At 46.2% G+C, this 22,823-nt stretch overlaps 1 protein-coding gene across 4 annotated transcripts in view; it reads left to right on the top strand.

Annotated features, from left to right (window-relative positions):
* The first annotated feature begins 2,051 nt into the window (after nucleotides 1-2,051).
* Nucleotides 2,052-22,823, top strand: part of LOC306813184 (excitatory amino acid transporter 4-like) — a 38,032-nt gene continuing 17,260 nt past the window's right edge. For all 4 annotated transcript variants that reach the window (XM_079328385.1, XM_079328386.1, XM_079328384.1 and 1 more), the window contains exons 1-3: nucleotides 2,052-2,335; nucleotides 3,482-3,525; nucleotides 15,474-15,590. The gene's annotated coding sequence lies outside the window, so the exon portion shown is untranslated. The remainder of the gene's footprint in view (nucleotides 2,336-3,481; nucleotides 3,526-15,473; nucleotides 15,591-22,823) is intronic.

Here is a 22,823-nt window from a genome sequence, read left to right as displayed (position 1 = left end):
CTAGGGTGGGCAAAAGAAGTTTTCAGATGTGAGATTTGTGCAGAGGAGGCAACTGTCTCTGTATAACAAAAAGTTTCCTGAAATATGAAAACATTATTTTTTGTAAACAAAACCCAAAGAGAATATGTTTTGCTGCTCCTTTTTATTAATATAAAATAAAATAAAATAAAATAAAATAAAATAAAATAAAATAAAATAAAATAAAATAAAATAAAATAAAATAAAATAAAATAAAATAAAATAAAATAAAATAAAATAAAATAAACAAACAAACAAAAAAACCCTTTCAGGTCTTTAAAGTTTGATGTAAACACACTCAAAATGTACTATCAGCTTCCTTCCTCAACTTTGCCAAACAACCTTATATAGACTTTCACAGCAACACTGTACAAATCCAGTATCAGCTTCCAGCAGTCAAACTTTTAATGTTTCAAAACAGAATAAGTGAGCATCTTCTACAAAGATTGTTCTGATTATTGTCGCCATTCCACTGATGAGATCCATCACATTCCAAGCAGATCAGAGACACATCAAGTGTGTTTATGACAGCTGGCCCATGCTTCTGACCCTTGTTACCTCTAGAGCCAGAAAGGAAATGTTTCAAGTGGAAAATTAGGTATGTAAGATGCAGAGCAGTGGTGAACCTTCCTCAGGTACTGTTCTTCTCTGCAAAGCAGCATTATTGACTGCATTGTACCTCACTGGCCTAAAATAACTAGAAATAAAAAACTGCTGAATGATTGAGCTGTCCCTATCCTGGTAATAGTGTGATCCTGATGGAAGCAGTAGGAAGGCTGAAAAGTATATGCTCAAACATAATAGTGAAGGCAGGCTATGAAAACTGCAGAGTTAACGTGTGGCAGATTGCCTCATTGGCTTTCAGCCACAGTCAGGTCTGTGGAAACAGGTTCCTCCAAACTGGCAAGAAGCAGTTGTGTGTAAAATCTCTCTATGAGAATCCAGTGTCCACAAAGGACACAGAGGAGTCCTGCAACTTTATTCAAATAGAAAAGGAGAGATTCCACTGAGGCATCTCCCCGTGGAGCCTCTCTCTCGATTTTGGATGGCTCAGCCTCCTTTTATCCGAATCTCCCGGCCGCACGTTGCCCTCTCCCTCTCCCCATTGGCTCAGGTACTGGGAAGGTACAGCCTTCCCGAGCCACCTACCACCTATTCCCCCTTGAACCTGGCATTTCAGCCCAAAGTTCAGGAGCTCAGGCTTGTGCAGAGTCCCCCACTTGTCTTTATATCTGGGCTCAGTAACAAACCTGCTGTTTGAAGTTAGAAGAGACATTAAGACCCATTTCAAAGACGTTAACCCATGGAATTGTTTGTAAAGACATTAGCACCCATCTTCCCTATCAAGGTCTCCCGGCTCTTGTGTGTGTCCAGCCGCTGCAGCCGCTCCCAGCATCTCCCTGAGCCCTCCGAGTGCCGCTCCGGCCGTGCGGCTGTGAGCAGAGAGCCGGGGATCCAGAGAGCCCGCTGTGTGCCCAGCCCCAGCCCCAGCCCGCTGTGTGCCCAGCCCTGAACCCGCTGTGTGCCCAGCCCTGAGCCCGCTGTGTGCCCAGCCCCAGCCCGCTGTGTGCCCAGCCCTGAACCCGCTGTGTGCCCAGCCCCAGCCCCAGCCCGCTGTGTGCCCAGCCCTGAACCCGCTGTGTGCCCAGCCCGCTGTGTGCCCAGCCCTGAGCCCGCTGTGTGCCCAGCCCCAGCCCCAGCCCGCTGTGTGCCCAGCCCCAGCCCCAGCCCGCTGTGTGCCCAGCCCTGAACCCGCTGTGTGCCCAGCCCGCTGTGTGCCCAGCCCTGAACCCGCTGTGTGCCCAGCCCCAGCCCGCTGTGTGCCCAGCCCTGAACCCGCTGTGTGCCCAGCCCTGAACCCGCTGTGTGCCCAGCCCCAGCCCGCTGTGTGCCCAGCCCTGAACCCGCTGTGTGCCCAGCCCCAGCCCGCTGTGTGCCCAGCCCTGAACCCGCTGTGTGCCCAGCCCGCTGTGTGCCCAGCCCGCTGTGTGCCCAGCCCCAGCCCCAGCCCCGAGCCTGGGCAGCTGCCCCGTGCTGGGACTGGAACGGGGCCTCGTTCGCTGGGGCCAGCGGAACTCACGGGCACAAAGAAAGAAAGAATAAGAAACGAGCTGTGGATGCGATGCGTGGCTAACTCCTCCTCTCCAAAGGTTTTCTTTCCATCTTCAACAGCTCGGTGCCTGGCGTTGCTGTGCAGCTGAAGTGTGCAGAGCCTGGCATTCCACCTGAGCAGGCAGAGCTCGGTTCCCGAGCCGGTCTGAGCTCCCCCCTTCCCCCGAGCCCTCCACAAGCTTTACTCCAGGTCTACAGTTTGAAGGTATGATGAGCGCCCTGTAAAGGTAATACTCTGCTCAATTTTGCATGAAGACTTTGATAATTATACAGGAGATCCCAAATGTGGGCAGGATTCCCGATCCAGGGAAGCATTAAGGATGTTAAGGGACTTGAAAAGATCAGAAATACTCTTTCTTATTTCTGGTTTTCAGAGATTTTGTGCATTTCCCACCACCACAGGAAGAGGTATCACTAATATCGTTTGTCCTTACAGGTTTTACGTGAGTCCAAGCTTTGTGAACAGATGTTTATGCACTTCTGACCTTCAAGAAGCAGCTTTGCTCTTGGGCTGTAAAAGGAGCTGAACTGCCTAAGGCAGTATATTAGTTATATTACTGCTCTCTATCAATCTTTTATATGTTCTCTGACAGCTATGTAATATGTGTATTTTAACCAGAACTCAGTTGGTAATTTTTTTGTGCTAGATGACTGATCAGTTAGATTGAGCAAGCACCACTTCTTTAAATTTCATTCTCTTTTCTGACACCATGTTTTAAATTATCTAACCTGGAAAGTGCTAACAGACCTCCCCCATCAACTGGTTTCTGAGACAATGTTTTAAACAGAATGAAACATATATAAAATCTCATCCAAGGGAAGCACATAATGGAATTGAAGCCTAACTAAATAACCTTGTTACTGCATACCTAAATAAAATCCCTCAGGGAACACTCCTTTCCTGAGGCTAGTTCCCCTTCTTGGCAGTGCCTAAGCATGTTTCTGCTACAAGGTGGAGGACTGGCCATCCCCCATCCCCGCTGGGATTGGGATCCTTTAGGAGCCACTTCCTCTTCCCTGCTGTGATCAGAGGCAGTGGGTGCCTTGTGGCATTAGCAAGTGAGACACTCCATGGTATAGGAGTGTTAGAGGGGAGAGTCTGGATAATATTATGTGCTAATAATTTATTCTTTATTTGCTGGTTTTGTATCATTTAATTGCATAGTGTTGCAAGGGAACCAGCAATAGTACATTCATAGTGTGAAGCATAGTTTCCAGGATTTACAGCTGTGTAATTGCCATGTGATTTGTTCCCATTGGTTAGCACTGGCTGTACACTGATGACCTAAGTGACATTGTAGCACAAGCTTTTCTGTCCAGACACTTGCATGCTTTCCTCATCTCTTCACAGAGAACTAAATGAACCTGCTGTGAACACAACTGCAGATCAGGAAGGTAAGAGTGTGTTTGTGTGTGGAAAAGCACTGGGAAGAGGGGCAAATAAGTCAAAGGGAGAGCACACAAAGGCTTTCAGACCTTCAGCTGGGATTCCTGAATTCTTGAAAGGCTGTGTCCTGGGATGATGTTGTAACTAGCTCCTCTCCCTGCCCCCCACCATGGAGCTGCCGGCCGCCACGGCAGGGCAGGGAGAGGAGCTGGTCATAACATCAACCCAGGACAGGCTGGCATTCATTAGTCACTTTATTACTCATGTCTTTAAGTAAGAAGATTCTAAGTTTGACCAATTTTACATGAGGTAGCAGGGCTTGAGTTAACCTGGGATGAGGAGATGTCCAGCAGAGGTGCAAAGAGTGCAAGCTTTGGGGAAGAAAGTTCTTGTGCTCAGCATGGCCAGAGCTGAAGGAGGGATTGTTTCTGTTGATCCCCATGCTGGAATCTTACCCTTCATGTTTCACTGCACTGACTGTCAGCAGTGCTAAAAAAATATTTCAAAGCAGGGCAAAGTATGCAAGATGCTGTTCCAGAGGCACTTCTTATCACAGTGCTAAAAGAGGGCTGAGATAGTGCAGATATCCTGGCAAATGTACGCAATTCATGGGACCAAAGCAGAGCAGCAGCCTGGCAAGCAGATAAACACACAGCTGGTTTTCTTCCCAAGTTCTTCAACATGGTGTGCTGTGATGAAGAAGAGTGGAATTTTCCATCTGATTAATCAGACTTTGCATGCCATGCTGCTGTCTCCCCGCCATGGCTGCTTGCAATGCCCATTTAGCTGCAGGCTATGAACAGTGAGATTTCTCAGGGGCTTCTCCTAGGTCAGGAACAATCGTTGGAAAAGTAGATCAGAGAGCTCACATAGGAGGTGGCCTGATAAGCTGGGAACGTGCCTTCCCTTTGGCTCAGTTTCTGTAATGAGCTGTGAGATAGCTTGTGTTGCCTCTGTTGACAGTGTGCAGCCAGCACAGCACCACTCCAAGCTTTTCTGAGCAAGGACTTGAGCCCCACATGCCTGCCTGAGCTCAGCCTAACACCTACAGGCATCTGGAGCCTCCTCATGACCCATCTGCTTTATGACCCATGAGAGGGAATGGGGAGAAAACTCCCTGTGTGGGAGTTTGGAAAGGATGCTTGGTTGGAAGCAGGAGTGATCCCATATACCATCACTGCCCATGCAGGCCTGTGCTGTGTGCTGGCACAGGACAGCCAGCTTGGAGCACCCTTCCCATGTATGGAAACCTCCAAATCACTGCCCAGTACCCTCTGCCTGCATGGGCCAGGGAGATCCAGGCAGCAGATCTGTGCAGTCTCACTAGGTGAAGTGTGCTTAACAAACCCTTCTGTACCACCAAAGGGGGCAAACCAACCCCTGAGACACCAGCTCAGGAGAACTGTTTGAAGAGGCAGTTTCCCCTGTAATACTTCAAAGATGTAGCAGAAAGGAAAAGGTTATGAAGCTGAACCTGTTCAGCTGTTATTTGAAACAGACAAGATACAAATATAGGCAGATAGCTACATATGCCTTTGGTACAAGATACCATTTGACTGTAAAGGCAGTTTGGCAAGGAGATGCAGGTAGTGTCACCTGCAGTCTGAAAGAGGAGGTTCTGTGTCTTTCTGATACAGCTTCCAGGAGATGCTTCACAATGGGGAGGACTTGGAGATTCTTGCTGGGAACCTCTGAGTTATCCACTCTGAGGCCTCACAGCAAGGCTCTACCCCAAGGTGGACAGATGTTTGGAAAAATTAGGAGCCTAAGAAACATGACAGAAGAGTGCCATTAACAGAGTGAAATAAAGTCTCTGAAGAGGAGGGAAATAGAGTGTGCTTTTTCTGCAATTCAGTGAAGGAAAGCCAATGGTGTTGATTTCCTCTAGACCTGTCTGCATTCTCTGGAGTCTTGTGGTTTTTAATCTTCTCCTTCCAGAAAGCCATTGAATAACAGGGTAGACTCCCAATGCAAACCAAATTGCAAAATCAAACCTCAGAAGTTATCATAATGCTTCAGTCTGTAGTTTAAGATCTCACTTGAAAGGAGAGGAAGAGGAACTATGTGAATCCATGCTAAGGGAAGTGGTGATTTGAGGGGGCATCTGGAAAAAACAGGGAGGTGCTGCTGTCCCAGTGGCAGCTGCAGGATCATCCACCTTGACTAAGACTTTCACACCACAGACCACATTTGCATTTTAGTCTCTAAGGCTGCCTGCAGGTGCTATATGTACAAGTGTTTGCTTATCCATGGTGATTAAGCTACAGCCTCTTGGTTTGTCAATGCCAGCATTACCATTAGCATTAGTAGGTTCAGTTCAGCTCCTGTACAGCAGCAGCTGGCTGCTTCTTCATTGTGATTATGCATCATTTCCATGGTCAGGTAGACTCAGGCTTATATAATTTGCCTGAAACTGTGGTGAATTCATGACCACCAAAAGACAGTAACGCAGGTTCTAAAATTCCTTTAAAATAGTATATTCTACTTAAAAGAAAATTAATTAACACAGGACTATTCCTGTCCTGAAAAAGGAGGTCACATTAGATGATCACAGTTGGTCCCTTTTGTCCTTGTAATACATGTACAAATACACAGCATTGGGTGCTGTTGGAGAAGAGCAAAATGCCAATGGTAATACCATATGAAGAATGGCAAGGAAAATGAGCCAATTTAAAGCTGGACAAATATATCATCAGAGCAGCAGAAGTGAAGCCATTCCAGCCTGTTTTCCCAGCTCAGAGAAGGCAGACAGTCCATAGCAGTATCAGACCAAGCTACTTGAAGTAACAGAAAGGTTTTGTGACATCCTCTGGTTTGTACAACTTATTAATAGAGGATGCCCAAATGAAAGTCATGTGCTACTGTTGCAAAATCATGCAAGCTATTCCCTTGAAATAAATAATTGCCAGTTCAGACATTTCACTCTGTTGACATGGAACAGGGTGCACATGAAGGTGCTCTATTGCAAAGACTTAGCTGTAGAAACAAACCATGCTCAGAACAAATTATTGTGTGCACTATTGTTCAGAAAACTGTTCCTGCTGCTGCCAGTGGTTGTTTGTTTCTTTGTTTGTTTGTTTGTTTAATTGCTTGGCTACATAAAAAATGCCTTCAAACAATATAGTGTAACATAAATGTGGCTCCTCTCAACACAGCTGCTCTTCCAGTTTTGGCCTTCCTGCTACCATGGTTGTCCTATGGGATAACATCACTTTGCAGTGAAGATTCTTGGGTTACCAGGGACCTTCTAACATCACTCAAGCCAGAAACTGTTGCAGAGTGATTGCTTCCAACCCAACAACCTTTGCTTCCTAAGAACCCAACTCTTATTCTTGGGTGGGGTTCCCTTCTCCCTAACCATTCTTTGTTACCTCATCATCACCCAGCTGTGGTGGCAAGGAGGCTGGGGAGTTAGGGAAGAGCAGCAGGAAAGTGCTGCTGAGAAAGGAATGGAGCAGTGAAAAGACTAAATGAGAAAAACTACAGAGGTGAATAACCAAGGCTCACTAGAGATAAGCCTGGGGGAAGCATGCCTGTGTTAGAGAGATGGTGTGCTAGTGAGGTCCTTCAGTCAGTCATTTCCATGCTTGGGGAAGAGATGGAGATTGATGTGGCAGAAAATAAGCAAGGGTTATTGATGGGTTAGAAACCAAGGAATCACCTGAGAATGGTCATGTAGGGATTAGGACTTCTCTCTCCAAAAAGGTGGTGGGATCAAAAGGCCAACTTAAGTGCACCTACACCAATACCCACAGCATGGAAACAAACAGGAGGAGCTGAAAGCTGTGGTGCAGCTGGAAAACTACAACAGCTGTCATTGCAGAGACATGGTGGGATAACTTGCATGACTGGAGTGCTGCAATAGGTGACTGCAGAGCTCTCAGAAGGGATGGGCAAGGAAATGTTGTCATAACCCTGTGTGTGAGAGTGGTTTGACTGCCTCAATCTTAATGATGGCAAAGGGGTTCAGGAAGGCTGGACATTCTTCAAGAAGGAAATCTTCAAGGCACAAGAACAGGCTGTCCCCATGTGTAGAAAGACGAGACAGTGGGGAAGAGACTGGACTGGCTGAACAGGGAAATTTGGCTGGAACTCAGAGAAGAAAAGAACATTTATCACCTCTGGAAAAAGGAGCAGAGAACTCAGGGACCATGAGGATGTTGGGAGGTTATGCAGGAAGAAAGTTAGAAGGGCCAAAGCTAGACCCTATAATTCAAGAGGGAAAGGCCAATGACCTCCTATGCCACTTAGACCAGCACAAGTCCAAGGGTACAGCAGGAGGTGGTGAAAGAGCTCACCAAACCACACTCACGTTTGACCAGCAGTTCCTAGCCAGCCAGAGAGGTCACAGGAAGTCAGCAAATGTGGGGAAGGTGTGTAAGAAGGATTAGAAGGAGGATCCTGGGAACTACAGGCCACTCAGTGCCAGAGAAGGTCATGAAGCAGATGATCTTAAGCTGTCACATGGCATATGTAGGACGACCAGGGGATCAGGCCCAGCAGCATGGGTTTAGGAAAGACAGGTCCTGTTGCACTTCCCTCTATGACAAGGTGACCTGCTTAGTGGATGAGGGAAAAGCTGTGCATGTTGTACACCTCATCCTTAGTAAAGCTTTTGACACTGTTTTCTACCATATTCTGGAGAAACTGTCTGCTCATGGCTTGGACAGGTGTGGACTTTGATGGGTAAAAGCTGTCTGGATGTCTGAACCAAGAGAGTGGTGGTAAATGGAGTGACATCCAGCTGGGACCAGTGGTGCTCCCCAGGGCTTAGTTTTGGGCTCAATCCTATTTAAGGTTTTCACTGATGATCTGGATGAAGGGATCAAGGACACCCTTTCACTAGATGACACCAATCTGGATGGGGATGTTGATCTGCTGGAGCACTGTACAACTTATCAATAGAGGATGCCCATAAAAGGCTGGATCAAAGGGCCAGGCTCTGCTCTTGGGTCACAAGATCCCCACAGAACAATCCAGGCTTGGGGCAGAGTGGCTGGGAAGCTGCCTGGTGGAGAAGGACCTGGTGGTCCTGGTCAACAGCAGCTGAACATGAGCCCAGGTGTGCCCAAGTGGCCAAAAGGCCAGTGGCACCTGGCCTGTACCAGCCACAATGTGGCCAGCAGCACCAGGGCAGTGACTGTCCCACTAGGCACTGGTGAGGCCCCACATCAAGTCCTGAGTTCAGTTTTTGGCCCTTAACCCCAAGAAAGACATTGAAGGGCTGGAGATGTCCAGAGAAGGGAACAGTGCAGGGGTGTGAAGCACAAGGCTGATGAGGAGCAGCTGAGGGAGCTGGGGGGGCTCAGCCTGGAGAAAAGGAGGCTCTGGGTGATTCCCTCACTCTCTACATCTCCCTGACAGGAAAGGGGAGCCAGGTAGGGGTTGGGCTGTCCTCCCAGGCAATAAGGGACAGGACAGTAGCAAATGGCCTCAAGTTGCACCAGGTGAGACTGGAAAAATTTCTTCACTGAAAGGGCTGTTCAGCCCTGTCACAGCTGCCCAGGGCAGTGGTGGAGTCTCCATCCCTGCAGGGATTTAAAGGCCATGTGGATGTGGCACATAGGGACATGGTTAGTAGTGGGCTTGGCAATGCTGGGGGAATGGCTGAACTTGATAATCTCAGAGGCCTTTTTTAAACTGAGCAATACCATGGAGACCACAGGAAAAAAACACCTAAGGTTTGATCCTGGCTATTTGAAAACATGACCAAGAGGGAATGGAGTGAGATCAGACAAGGCAGGAGATAAAGGGATAAAGTCAGATGGCATTCATGTTACTCTATTGTGAGTATTCAGCTAACACACTGGTCTGAAATGCCTCTTTCTGGGCAGATTGCAGTTTTCAGAAACAGTGGTCTGGAGAAAGGGATGGTTTTCATATTTACACTGCTTTCTCCTGCCTCTGTGGCAAGGCACATCCACCTTGTGCTGTATTGAAGTCTATTCTTCTCCATAGCAAGGATTTTTTTTATTGGAGGATTTTGCCTGAGTTTCAAGAAAAAATGATCTATTTGTAAGGGTAATCCATGGGAGTTGTGCTGCCTGTCATTCTGGCAGAATGTATTTCATAGTGCTTCAAAGGGATACAAAGATGGGCCCTGAGAAATGCTTCCCTACTGTGAATTCATTTGGGAGGTTGCATTGCTGTCTCTCTGTAGAGCAGCCAGAGCAATTGAGCACATGTAGAATTCAGCTGCCCAAACTCATAAGTGAGTGCAAAAAAACTTACTAGAGTAGTAAAGAAGAATCTCATATAAGTGTATGGAGTTATGTAATAGTTAAAATGTCAATAACACATAGAGAAGGCACCTCTGGTATGTGGCATTTACGACTGATCTGCTGCAGAAGAAGAAAGTGATTTTCCAGCCACTGTGACAAAGTAGACAAATTTTGTGCTGGTATTCAGCCAGGCCAATGATGCCTGTTGGCACCTTCACTGGAACTCTGCACAGAAATTGCAACATGCAGTAGAGAGAGCTGCTAAACCTGGGAGCCTGAGAACCAGCGAGGTCAATTGTGGAGTAGGAAGAACAAGCACAGGCTGCAAGAGGCAGAGCAAGGTGGGAAGGAAGGAGAGATGCAGCCTGCTCGTGGAACAGAAGAAAAGACATTAAAAGACAGTACCACATTGGCATTGGAATCGTGTCTGTGCAGCATAAGCAGTGAAAGAAAGCTGCAGTCCCAAGTCATGGCTAAAATACAAAATACAGTAGAATAAATGCACAACTACAGTAAGGCAAGTGAAAATAAAAAGGTTTTTAGAAAGAGCTTGTTTGTGATGTGAAACCTGAATTAAGTCTTGAGTAGGTCAGAGAGAACAACTGCTAGTTTGTAGTGCAGCAGACAAGCATGGGGCTGGGAGGAAGAGTCAGAGGTGGATTAGGGCATAAATATAATAAATAATAATAAAAATTATTCCTCTCACCCCTCTTGTCGTGCTGTGGGAATCAAGTGAGTTTCCACCAGGGAACGTCTCAGGATGGGAGCAGGGGATTTGTTTTCCAGTGGCAGTGGCAGGGCAGTTTCTCAAACTGTTTGTGGAAAAGAGTGTTTTTTGAAGTCAGGCATCACAGTAACCACTGTAAGAATCTGCAGTTCACACTGGCTGTGCCTGTATGGTGATTTACAGGGACTGCTTAAAAAAAAAAAAAAAAAAAAGTACATAACAAGTCACACAAACTCCCAATGCAGTCCTCCTAGGAGTGTGTAGCACAAGCTCCCAGTGCATCTGGAAGAGGAAGGGAGCATGAGTTGGGATTCAAAATAGCTAAAATGCCTCAGTAACACATACTCTCAGCAGAGCCAAAAGAAAATGAGGGCACTTTAGAATGACAGAAACTTCAGAAATTCACAAAGCTTTGTCTCATTCACCAGTTGAAACTATCCAGACAAAATTTGGGGGAATAATTTTTGTCACTGGATATACAGTTTTTTAGCTTCACCATCTTTGTTTTGTGGTCCCATCAGAAATTCCATCCAAATGTCCTGGCAGGTGCTGCCAGTGAGAACAGCATCATATGCTCTTTTAGCTCTCCCTGTTCTCCTTGGCCCTTGCTCCTCCCTCCAGGCTGCACCCAGAAAAATGCCACAGCAGCTTGGTTGCATGGGGATGCTGCAGAGCACATGAGACCTGTAGCCTACAAAATATAAGGTAACAAAATTATGAGAGATACTCACATGAAGAAAAACTAGAGCTTGAGTAGGAGTAGATTTACATCAGTCTGATCCAAACCAACACATTTTTTTGCATTTCTGATTTTTCCTGAGCTTAATCTATGGTAAGAGTTGAAATTTTGACTTTTTGCTAAAAAATAGGGCAAAAATAGGTGTTGAGAAATTGGCATTTCCCATAGGAAGGAAATTCCATTATTTGAGTAGCTCTGTGAAACATGAAGGAAGTTCATTTGCAGAAAGTCTGCTAACTTGTAATGAAGGTCACAGCTGCATAATTAGACTCCGTTCCCTGGGCCAGTGAGCAATGCAGGAGACGGAATTAATACCAACCCCCAAATTAAGGTTACTGTAACAAGGAGAACAAGACAATAGAATTGCAAAATCTAGGGAAGGGAGGGCTGAAGGATTGCTTAACACACAAAGAAATCACATCTTTCCCCACGACAATTAGCAGCAGGGAATATCCCAGTGGCTTTTCACACTGCAGCAGAAAGTATCCATGTCCTAGGACAGGTTTAGGTATGGATGGTCCACATCCCTCCTCCCAGTCACATGTTCAGTTGAAAGGGTGTCACACTTACCTGCCATTCACTACATCATGGTGCTGAAGCGTTTTTTTTCCAGCAGTTCAGAGATATCAAGCACTTTCAGAAGACTCATATGCAAAATGCTTGCTGGAAGCCATGAAAGCCATAGGACAGTGGATACAACCATCTGCTTGGGTTTTGTATCCCAGCCCCACAGTCTCAATGCCTCCTCCAGGTTGTGCATCCAAACTGGACACCAACTGCATTCTTACAGACTCATTAAGGAGCTTTACCTTATCTTTACATTATGACTCAACCCTTAGCCCAATTTTATGTGTTTTGCTTCTTAAAGCAGAAATCAGTCTTCCTTAAAAAGTAGATATGATAAAGAAGGAGTTGTTCTGCTGGACCTGCAAACCTCTCCTTTTAGACACACAATCCCTTTGTAAAATTTTGTCTCAAGAGTCATTTGCCCAGAACTTCACTTGTTTAGGACTTGGGTCTTTCCAATTTGGGCAGAGATACTGATGCTGTCTGGATTTATACCTTTTTTCTATATTTTCTGTATTCTTTAAACATTTTTTTGCATTTTTGTAGTCTGTTATTGTAACTTAGTTTCAGTACGTTCCTGGGCAGAAAGACAAAACACATTCCAGGACCCCCATGCTATCTTGGTTCTCCTTAGAAACCAAGGTTGAACCAGCTGTTGGAGACATATTTACATTCACAGGGCCTGGTCCTTATCTGGGGAGGAGGATTTAGGAGAAGGATTTGGAAGGTGATACAGCTAGGGGGCATTACTTCATGGAGTGTACTCTAACTGGGAGGCTCTTGTCAGATCTGTTAATCTGCAGAACATGAAAATCGTACACGGGTCATGCAGGGCAAGCATCTTCAGTGTTTTCTACCTGTGCACCTAAGGATCTTTATCTAAAGGCATCCCTTTTTATCACCCTGTCTGGATCATGTGTCTAGGACCAGAGAAAATGGCATAGATGCAGACTGAGGATGTATTTAAAGACAGAAAGGGTGCAAAAACTGCCCTGTCCTTATGCAACATTTTTACTCCACTTGTGGAATTAGCATAAATATTTTTAAAAGGTGGTTTGTGGAGGAAATTTCCAGAGAACTGATTTTGGAAAGTTATTCCAGGCTGTTTCCCATCAAGCCCTTCCTTTATCTTCAAGCAGCTGTGCAAGGACAGCATCAGAACACCCTCTTTAAGGTGACTCCATGACATGAGGTGCAGTTGTATCATGTCTTTTCTCATTGCCTCTCACAAGGTGACATTGTGAGTTTCTTTTTACTCATTGTTGAAAGTTTAGAGCATCATGTGGCCTCTGATGTGGATGATTAGGTGTGCCTGGCACTCAGAATGAGGAAAGACTTGGGGGAATTAGCTGACCATGGGGTTTGTTCCCCAAGGATTGCTCTACCCTGGAAAGGCTGCCTGGGCATCAGGCAGCTCCATCCTGAGGGAGCAGAGCTCTTCACCTCCTCCATAGCTTCAGGCTGCTGCTCTGTGTCCTATTTAATAACTTAGTTTCCTGGAAATTGTCACTGGTACAAGTTGAAATATAGAAAAAGTTGCCAAAGGAGAAGGTTTAAGTCACTTGTCACTGCAAGTTTATGGCTAAAAAAAGGCCTATGGGTGCTAACCAGGGGATTAAAAATCAGGGTAGGAATTAGCAAAGATTCTAGGAGCCAAGCTGAACTTCAGGCATAGGAGGTGGAAAGGACAACCATTCACTGTTAGCCAAACTCTGCTGCCTGAGGTGGAATCAGGGAATAGATCAGCTTTTGAGGGGTGGCCAAGTGTGTGGCTGCTGTCACTCTCTGGGCAGCACCAGAAATTAACTTGTCCAGAGTAGGAGTGCTCTGCTCCAGGTCAGCAGCCCCCAGCAGTGCCAACAGTGCTGTCAGGGACCCTTCTGCAAGAGCAGCTTCTGGCCAAGCCACACGAGCAGCAGGGGCATAAGGAGCAGATGTCCTTTCTCTGGGATCAGCAGTGGCTGATGTGCACCAGGAGAAGCAGCAAAGATCAACTGAGCACCAGCTTGGGCCACCACAATCTGTCTCCTATGGCTGGACTGGCTCTCAGCCACATTTTTGCAGGAGGTTTTTGGTGCATGGTACAGGCAGAGCACACCTATTCCCCAAAACCAGAAACATGAATTTTGGAATAAAAATATTTTCTTGGGTAACCCATTGCAATATGTGTTTTTCTGTAAAGATGACTGAAACTTTGCAGGGCATGGGACTGGAATTTTCACTCCCCAGTTGACACTTCCAAGACCTGAGATGTTGTTGAACCTTCAATAAGAAGATGGAGTGATTAGTTCCATGTGAGCCATGGAATTGTGTGAAGTCCAAGCAATTTATTGGGTTGAGAGCATGTCTCCTTGTTTCCTAATGCAGCCATTGCTTGTGTCTGGAGCAGCTTTAAACAAGGGAGAATGATAGAGACAGTCATGACTCCAAATGGCTCATTGAGTGAAATCCCATCCAATCACCATCCTGATTTATGGTTGCACTCAAGTTCTTTTCAAACCTAAACAATTCTATGATCAATTTTGTGATTCTATGGTCAATGTCTGAAAAAGCCAGATGGTGCTGGGAGTTGCTCTCTGTAACCTGGCTGAAGAGGTCCAGTTCTCCTCTTCCTACAGAGCTGATGATGACACAGGATTTGGGAGGATTTAATTTCCAGGGTCATCTATAAAATGAGCAGGACTCTGGCTTTGACCTGCTCCTGGCTGGATGAGTTCAAACTCTGTGGCAAAGCACACAGCAAAACCCCTACACTGGGGCCACCTGAATTAAGGAAAAGGCTACTTTCCCTAAATAACTATGTCCATGTATCTGGTAGGTCTACAAACAGAGGTGCTGTTTTATCTTGGGTGATGTAGCTTGATTTTTGAATATAATTTTTCACTGTGCCACTTTCAGAGGCCAGAATGGGCAGTGTGGTGCTCACACCTGTAACTCGACTCGTGGTTTTGACATAGTGCATTGATCAAAATCTTGAAATGTGGAACTTTTATCTAAGAAACTGCATCAGGAATCAATATTTAAGAAATCAGTGAGCAGTGCAAGTTTTGCCTGCTTCCTTGGAAGCAGAGTCTGTCTCCCTGACAGACTATACAGTTACTGTATCTCCTTTGCATGCTCAGTGTGAACTGATTCCTCCATATGATGTGACTAATACATCAAAGGGAAAGCACAGCAATTTGGCTGAGGCACAGACACATGTCTATCCCCTAAGACTGATCTGGACAATCCTCAGGGGTGTGTCTGGACCTCAGAGGTCCTGTGCACACAGACTGGACCAGTGAAGGACCTGCCTGGCCAGTACTCAGCTGTTTCTGCTGGATTACTTGTGCATGCAGCCTCCCTTGTGGAAGGAACCCTTGTAAGGGGCAGGAGTGGAATGGGGATGAGATTTGATCCTCACTTAACTGCTGCCCTGCTCTCTTTTACTGCTAACTCTCCTTGAAGCCTGTGTGAGGAGGCAGGAGAAAGTGCCAGTGGGTTTCACTGGTGCTGTGAAACCCAGTAAGGGCTCTATGCAATCTCCTGGTGACAGGTGCTTTCTGTGCTCTGGTCTGGTGCAATCATCAAAGATTTTTTCTGTCTCCTCCTACATGCCACTCCCCCACCCCTTTCTGCCATGTATCCTGAGCATATACAGTCTTCCTTTCCTCTCTCAGGAGGTATTGCTCAGAGCTCTCTGCTAATACTGTACCTTTCTAGGGAGAAAATCCTGCTTCCTGCCTTTGAAAGAATTAAAGAACAAAACAACGCAGAATAATCCCTCAAGAAGAAAACGACTTGCTTCCCTCTGTTCTTGACAACCTGCACTGGTTCCAGGTGAGTGGTTTCATTAGTGAATCTGAATGCATGAATAAGAGTGATGCCAGTAGTAGGGGTGAAGCAGGGCAGGAGATTTCCTTGGGATTATGCATGAGAAAGTGGTAGGGATAGCTCTCATCTGCTTTAGGACAGGAGGCTGGCCAGTGGGGGTTGCTCAAAAATGAGCCTCTACTGGGCTGGGGTTAAATGCCTGGTGGGAAGCTTGAGCAGGACAACCTTCCCACAGGACCTTGGCATGAGTAGGGAGCATTGTGGAGAGTGGCATTTGTCCTTCTGGTATTGGACATAGGCCTCATACCCACTGCTCAGCTGGTGATCATTTTACAGCTCAGCTGGGCTGAAATTCCTGCCTATTGCAGATTCCTTTCCCTTTAGCTGGTGGTCTCTCACAGAGATGGGTCAGTGGCTAGGCCCTGAGCAGATCTCTTCTCCTGGGTCCATTGTTATGGTAAGAGTTGTCTGGGAGGGAGCTGGCTGACAGGTATCAAGAAACAGAAATGTCCTACTGTGCAAAAAACCCTTCCAGGGGCTGCTATAGCAACACAAATATGGCTGAGTTGGGCTTCTGAGTGGAAATTTTCAACAGAGGCTCTTTGGCTGCACTGCTTTCAGCTTGCACTTCTCTTCCCAAGGGCAAGCAATGGGCCAGGCTGCAAAGGGTCTAACAGCATGAAGGGTGAGGATGCCTCCAGCCAAGGGGGGGGGGGCGGTTGGGGACTATGACTCCTGTGAGGATAGAGGTCCTGGTCCTCATGAGTGAAGAAAAAACTTCCAGGCAATAGCACAATGGCTGGATTTAATGCTCCTGATCACAGGCACTGAGCTACTGATGGGGGAGAGTTCAGGTGGAAGTGGAGACATCTACTCCTCCTTTGCCATCCTTGCAAAGACAATCCCCACAAAGCACCTGTTTTACTCAGCTGGCAGTGGGGGGACTGTAGCTTCTCACTCTGGAGTGCTCATGGTCTGCCCAAAAGCAAGTAGAACTTAAGAGCTGCTCACAGCAACTTTCAGACCACTGAGCAGAGGGACATGTCCCCTCCTCACCAGCACTGAGCCTCCCCTCCACCATGTGAGGATGGGCTATTTAACTCCTCTCCCTTGGTGACCCAGCACCAGAAGTCTACCTTGGAACGACTGGCTCAGCTTTTTCAGCACTCCCTTGCCTTGTTCTTCTATATCTGCCTAACTGTGCATAACTCTTTCCAACACCTCTTCTTCTGTAGAGATTTCTCCTTCCACTTTGGGTGCTTCCATGCTGCCACCTGCAGAGACTTCCCTCACTGAAAATTCTGCTGGTTTTGATGTTGAACATAAAGCAGTTTCCTTGGAGACAAGAGAAACAGTGGGCTCCAAGTGCTGATTATTTCACAGTCTGACTGGTTTTCAGCCATGAAAACTAAAAGGGGGGTTGTGTTAGCAGAGGGAAGAGGGAGCCTGGGGCAGGCACCATTGAGGGGGACACCCGACATGCTTTTCCAGTGTCATCCCTTCAGCTTGACCGAGTTCCACATGCCGTGCTGTGGCAGGGGTGATGGTACGCGCTGTACCAAACACTGCTGCCTTGGGATTATATTGCCTCTCTTCCAGCAGCCCCTGGGGGCTGGTAAACCTGGGAGAGGGTTTGCAATGGGCATTTCTAATTTGGCTGACTTCTAGCAGTCCCAGGAGTACAACTGGCTAATTAGATTAACCTCTTTTTCTGTTCTTCTACACAGACATTAGTGTAGAATGTCCCAATAGTGGGACAGTGGTGTAAAGCAGCTGCATTTCAGTCATTGTTTCCCATCCATTTGTTCTGAGTACTGACAACTGCACCTGTCTCAGCCAAGAGCCTGAACCCTCTGAAGAATGGAGTTCTCTGCTGTGCTGGACACACAGATTTTTGCCTCTTTTGGGGAAGGTTATTTGATCATCAGCTAATATCTCTTGAACACATGAGCAATTAGATGGCTGTGCCAGTGTGTTGTATGAGGGCAGAGGAAGCAGACATGGGATGACTGCTGTGCTCTGCCTCGTGAGAGAGCAGAGCACAGGGCAAGAAGGCAGACAGTCTTAACCTGAAATTTTTGTTACTTTCTCCAATCCCACGTACCGTGGCAAGAGTGCCCTGCAATGCCAAGTCCTGCCAGTGGTCAGGACCTTCTCCTTTTTCCTCTGCTGAGACATCCCTGGATCCTCACAATCTGTCCAAGAGCCACAAATGGCACTTGGCTGTTTCCAGGAAGCAGCACCTTCCTGTTTGTCTTTCAGTGCAGTGAAGAAGTGCAGTGCAGGGGTCAGAGGTTGAGAGAAGAGTGGAGGACCAACCATGTCCCTGTGCTAATTAGAAATGTAAATCACCTCCAGGACACTGCCATGAACATGTGTCAGTGCTGTCTGAAGTCCCATAAAGCTTTGTCTCACAGTATATCAGCAGAAGGAAGATCACAGTATTGCTGAGGTTGGCAGGGAGCCCTAAACATTATCTGGTGCAATCCCCCTGCCCAAAGCAGAGTCAGCCACAGTTGGTTGCTCAGGACTGTGTACAGACAGCTTTTGAGTATCTTCAAGAATGGAGAACAATCTGCCCCAGTTTTCAGTCTGTCTTGCAGAGACAAAGACTCTCTTAATGCTTAAGAAGTTTCTGGTACTTCAATTCATGTCTGCCACCTCTCATGGTCACTGTGCAACACTAAGAAGGGTCTGTCTGAATTCTTCACACCCTCCCTGCAGGTGTACATGGATAAGACCTACCCCAAGCCCTCTCTCTTCCAGACTGAGCAGTCCCAGATCTCCCAGTCTTTCCTTGTGGGAGATGCCCCAGTCCCACCATCATCTCTGCAGTCCTTCAGTGGACTCTCTTCCCTGTGTCCATACTGGAAAACCCAGACCTGGACACAGTATGTCATCTGTGGCCTCACCAGTGCTGATTTGGAGGGGAGGGATCACCTCTCAACTGCTGGCACAAGCACAGCAGAGTTTCTGGACTCTAGTGCAGGTCCCATCTGGGATGTCTTGGGAGTTCTGCGGTCCCAGGGGTGGTGTACCAGATGCAAACTCTAATAAACTGCTATTAGGGGTTTGATGTTGAGTTTTGTCGGGATTGTGTAGAGTAGTCAGACATATTTCTTCACCTATCACATTATTCTGACCATTACCTGGACAAAGCCAGGCCAGAGGTCTCTGCAGCCCACCCCAACACTTAGAACATTTGCTGCTCTGTGACCTCAGAGCTGTTCCATGTCTCTGGAATGAGGGCAGAGATGCACCCAGGCATGAAGTAGATTTATTTCCCTACATATAATTTCTCTTCTTGTCATGAAGGGGTATTAAGGCATTAGATGCTCACATGAAACAGAGAATAGTCCCCTTTGGTTCCAAACAGCCAGTTTCTCTGCAGGCAGCAGAACTGTCTAATCTCCCTGGCAGAAACTCAGTGTATCACAGCTACACAGAACTGACCTCCTCTGACTAGCACCACTGCCCTGACCTCCTGGGAGATGTTTTCCATGTGGAAGCGAGCCCTCTCTGCAGATCTGCATGCAGTGTAGATCTGCATATGCAGGTACAGCCCATCTCCTCCAGCTTCCTGCAGATCCTGCCTCCAGGTGCAGCCCCACTGCCACAGTTCTGGGCTCTGTGCTGTGCCCAGTGACAGGCACCTCACCCACGGGGCTCTGCTCAGCTACCCAGGAACAGGCACAATGAGAGCCTGCCCAGGGAACAGACTGCATTCATCACCCTTGCATTTCTGAGGAAAGTCTGCCCTTCACCTCTGCTGACAGCCTGAAACATGCATGGCTCAGGAGCTCCTTGCGGGCTCCCAGGGATGCAAACTGTCTTAATACAGACAGGAAAAAACTTTGCAGCACATGAAGAAAATTTTATAAATGCTTACAGCCTGCCTCTTGATGTCTGAATAACTGAATGCAGGAACATTTCAGGGATGACAAGTTTATAGCAGTCAAACTTGGCTGTTTTTTTCTGAAGCTGAGCCTGCACTAAGAAGAAAGTAAGTCATTGAAGACTTTAACAGCAGCTTTCCTAGAATCTGAATAAAATGCAAAAATTCTTCAGCAAGCAACTTGAAATTTGCCAGAATACGTTGTTGTGATACAGCAATATTTAAGATGTGTATATGGGTTTGTAAATGCTAAAAAATCTCAACAGTTGAAAGCATTTAATGTTGAAATGTGAAAGCTGTATCATTCCCACCAGTGATGTGGGCAGGTCTTGTCAGTTTCACTTTATCACAAGACAAAGTCTGAGTTTACTCTCACCCTAAATTTCACACATGGCATTGTACCAACTACTAGGAGGAAGACTAACTGTGTCCCAGCTGCCACTCATCCTCTCAGGGATGAAATATTTACTTCTTTGTCCCTTAATGTCTCCCAAATAATTCCTGGTACTTTCTTCTGTAAGTCTGTGCTTTTCTGTGGTCTTTCATTTCTTTGTGAGTCACTGGAAATAAGAGTTTTTCTTTCTGTGTTTACTGCTTTTCATTTATGCATAGAGCAGATCATTCTTCCTGTCACTTATGAGCAGATGAATAGCTCAGCCCTCCGCACTTTCTTTTTGGACCTCACAACTGAAATCTCTGTTGGCAGCCTGTCACCACAAGTGGTGCTGAAAAGGGGATCTCCCCTTCACTCCCTTTCATATCCATTGCTTTAAAAACCTCTCATACATGATCCTTGACAAAAGTTTTAAAAAACCCTGACTGATCTGACACTGCAGCCATATCCTTACTGATGTGGGTGTTCCTTCAACTAGGTGCATCTGACGATTGCTTTTTACTTCTGCTGTCCCTAGTTCTCCATTTAAAAACAAGTTGGTCTTTTGTCTGGAAGAGGGGCATGGCCAAAATGTGGGAGGCTGTGTGTCTTTATGGAACCTGTAGTCAAAGATTACAATCAAGATACTATTTTAAGAAGTTTCTCTGCTGTGTACAATATTTTACTCTCAGATTTTAATTGTGGAACTTTGTGAGACCAAAATTATACAATTTGTGAGAAGGGGATGCAAACCTGCCCTGATGCTCCCACTTTTGGCCCTCCAGCATTGTGAGTGTGCCATGCCTATCTCCAATCTCCCTCCAACCAGAATTTTAATGCCTTCTATCTTTAAAACATGCTCACAGGAAGATACTGCACACTGGATGCTTTTCTGATGTTAGCTTTTCTGACATTGGCTGCTTTAACAGTGACAAAAGAAAAAGAGGATAGATGTTCTTCAATGTCCAGTACAAGCTGGAGCAGATGCATCTCAGTTGATTCAGAGATTCTCTGTTTTCTAGCTCTTTCTAAGTCCTCAAGCTCTATTGCACTCCTTCCCCCATGCTGGAAATCTCCTTGGATAGATGGAGAGATAACCATAGAAAAATCTGCAAAGAGCAGGACAAAATATAATGTAGAAGTGGTCCTTCCTCATTTTTCTCTTTCACCAACATCTGACTGACACCTCTAAAATTATGTGAAACCTCACTGCCAAGAACTAGGTATTAGTTTTGCAACCCTGAACTTCCTTGCAAAATATCTCATGCTCCCTGCTTGAGCCTTGAAGTTACCTCCAAAAATGCTCTCAAATACCTCAGTGTTTCTGGCAGAGTGGAGACTGGTGAAGCAGCCATGGATAGAACAACCTCAGCGAGAAAGCAAGCCACTTTCTTACAAGAAGGAAAATCCAAGCCATTGTCAAGAGAATTTTTGTGACTTACTGCAGCAGTTTGAGAACTTCCTGCTGATCCAATAGAGAATATATGCACAATTCCAGACCAGCAATAGAGAGAATGTGCTGTGGAAGGGGCTGCTCTATTGCAAAAAAATGCAGATAGAGAAAGGGAGCAAGCCAGAAAGAGGGGGGGGAACATCAAAGGAGCAATATCTGCTGGTGAGTTCCTTCTGTGCAATAACTTTTGCTCTAAGAAGGCAGCTGAACACATGGTGCAGCATGGGATCTAATGATTAAACCTGTACTTTCCCATATCTAAATAGAAATTTCATTTTGTTTGTACAAAAATACAATTTTCAGTGCATGGAGATGCAGGGGAGACATCTGGAGAAAAGATTGGGTGAGTCCTTTTATATCTGTGGGTTCTGCTCCTACCTCCCCTGTACAGGAAATTGTGCCAATACTTTGGTATGGTCCAGCTCTAACAAAGGCAAGATTTGAAGGAGGGGGTGCCCAGTTTTCCCTACTCAACACAGGGTCACCACAGCAAATGAGAAGTCTGGTTTGTTTTTAGAAAGTCTGTGGTGGGTGATTTTAGAGCCATCAATGTGACTTTTCACTTCACTAAGCTATTTGGAGCTTTCAAAATAAGGCAGCACTTCACATTACCAATGTGTGCTGGGTTGTTTGATGAAGAGTGAGTGGTTTTGGAGTAAGAAAATGAGTGTCTGGGGTTTCAAAGTTTCTCTGGTGGTTCTTCTGGAAGTGATTGCCTTGAGTAGATTCTGCTCTACTGTAGATAGCCACATGGCATCCCTGCTGACTGGGAAGCAAGCCAATGTTATTCCGATCCACAAGAAAAGTGTAAGGGAAGACACAAAGAGCTACACAAAGACCTGTGAGTCTAACCTCAGTTTCTAGAAAAATTATGGAGAAGATCCTACTGAATACTACTGAAAAGCATTTGAAAAATAATGCAATCTTCAACATGGGTTCACAGAGGAAAAGTCCTCTTTAACCAGTCTGCTTTCTTTCTATGAGGAGGTCACAGCCCAAGCTGATAAAGGGAAGGTGGTGAATGCAGTTTTCCTGGCTTTTGATCAATTGACTGTATTGAAAGAGGCTGTGTTTGGCTGGTAAGTTGTCACTGGTGGTATCCTTGAGGATGAATACTGGGGCCAGTATTGTTCAGCATTTTTTTCCATGATCCATATGAAGGAATTGAATATCCCATTAGCAAGCTTGTTGACAAAATCAAACTGGGAGGTGCTGTTGGCTTTCTTGAGAAACAAGAGGCCTCAAAGGAAAATGTTGATTGAGTTGGAGCATTGGGCTGTCTCAGGCATGAAATAGAAGTAGTCTAAGTGCTACTTTCTGTGTCTGGAAGGGAGTAACATTGAGTACAAGTCTAAACTGGGAGAGGAGTGGCTGAAGAGCAGAGGGGGACCTGGGGATGCAGATTGGCCACAGGCTCAAGAGGGGTGAGCAGTGTGCCCAGGCAGCTGAGAGGGCAAATTGCTTGCTGGAGACATCACACATAGCGTGACCAGCAGGTCCAGAGAGGGGATTATCCCA

Source organism: Erithacus rubecula (assembly GCF_903797595.1).
Source record: "Erithacus rubecula genome assembly, chromosome: 28".
NCBI lineage: Eukaryota > Metazoa > Chordata > Aves > Passeriformes > Muscicapidae > Erithacus > Erithacus rubecula.
This window is presented reverse-complemented; position numbering and strand designations above follow the sequence as displayed.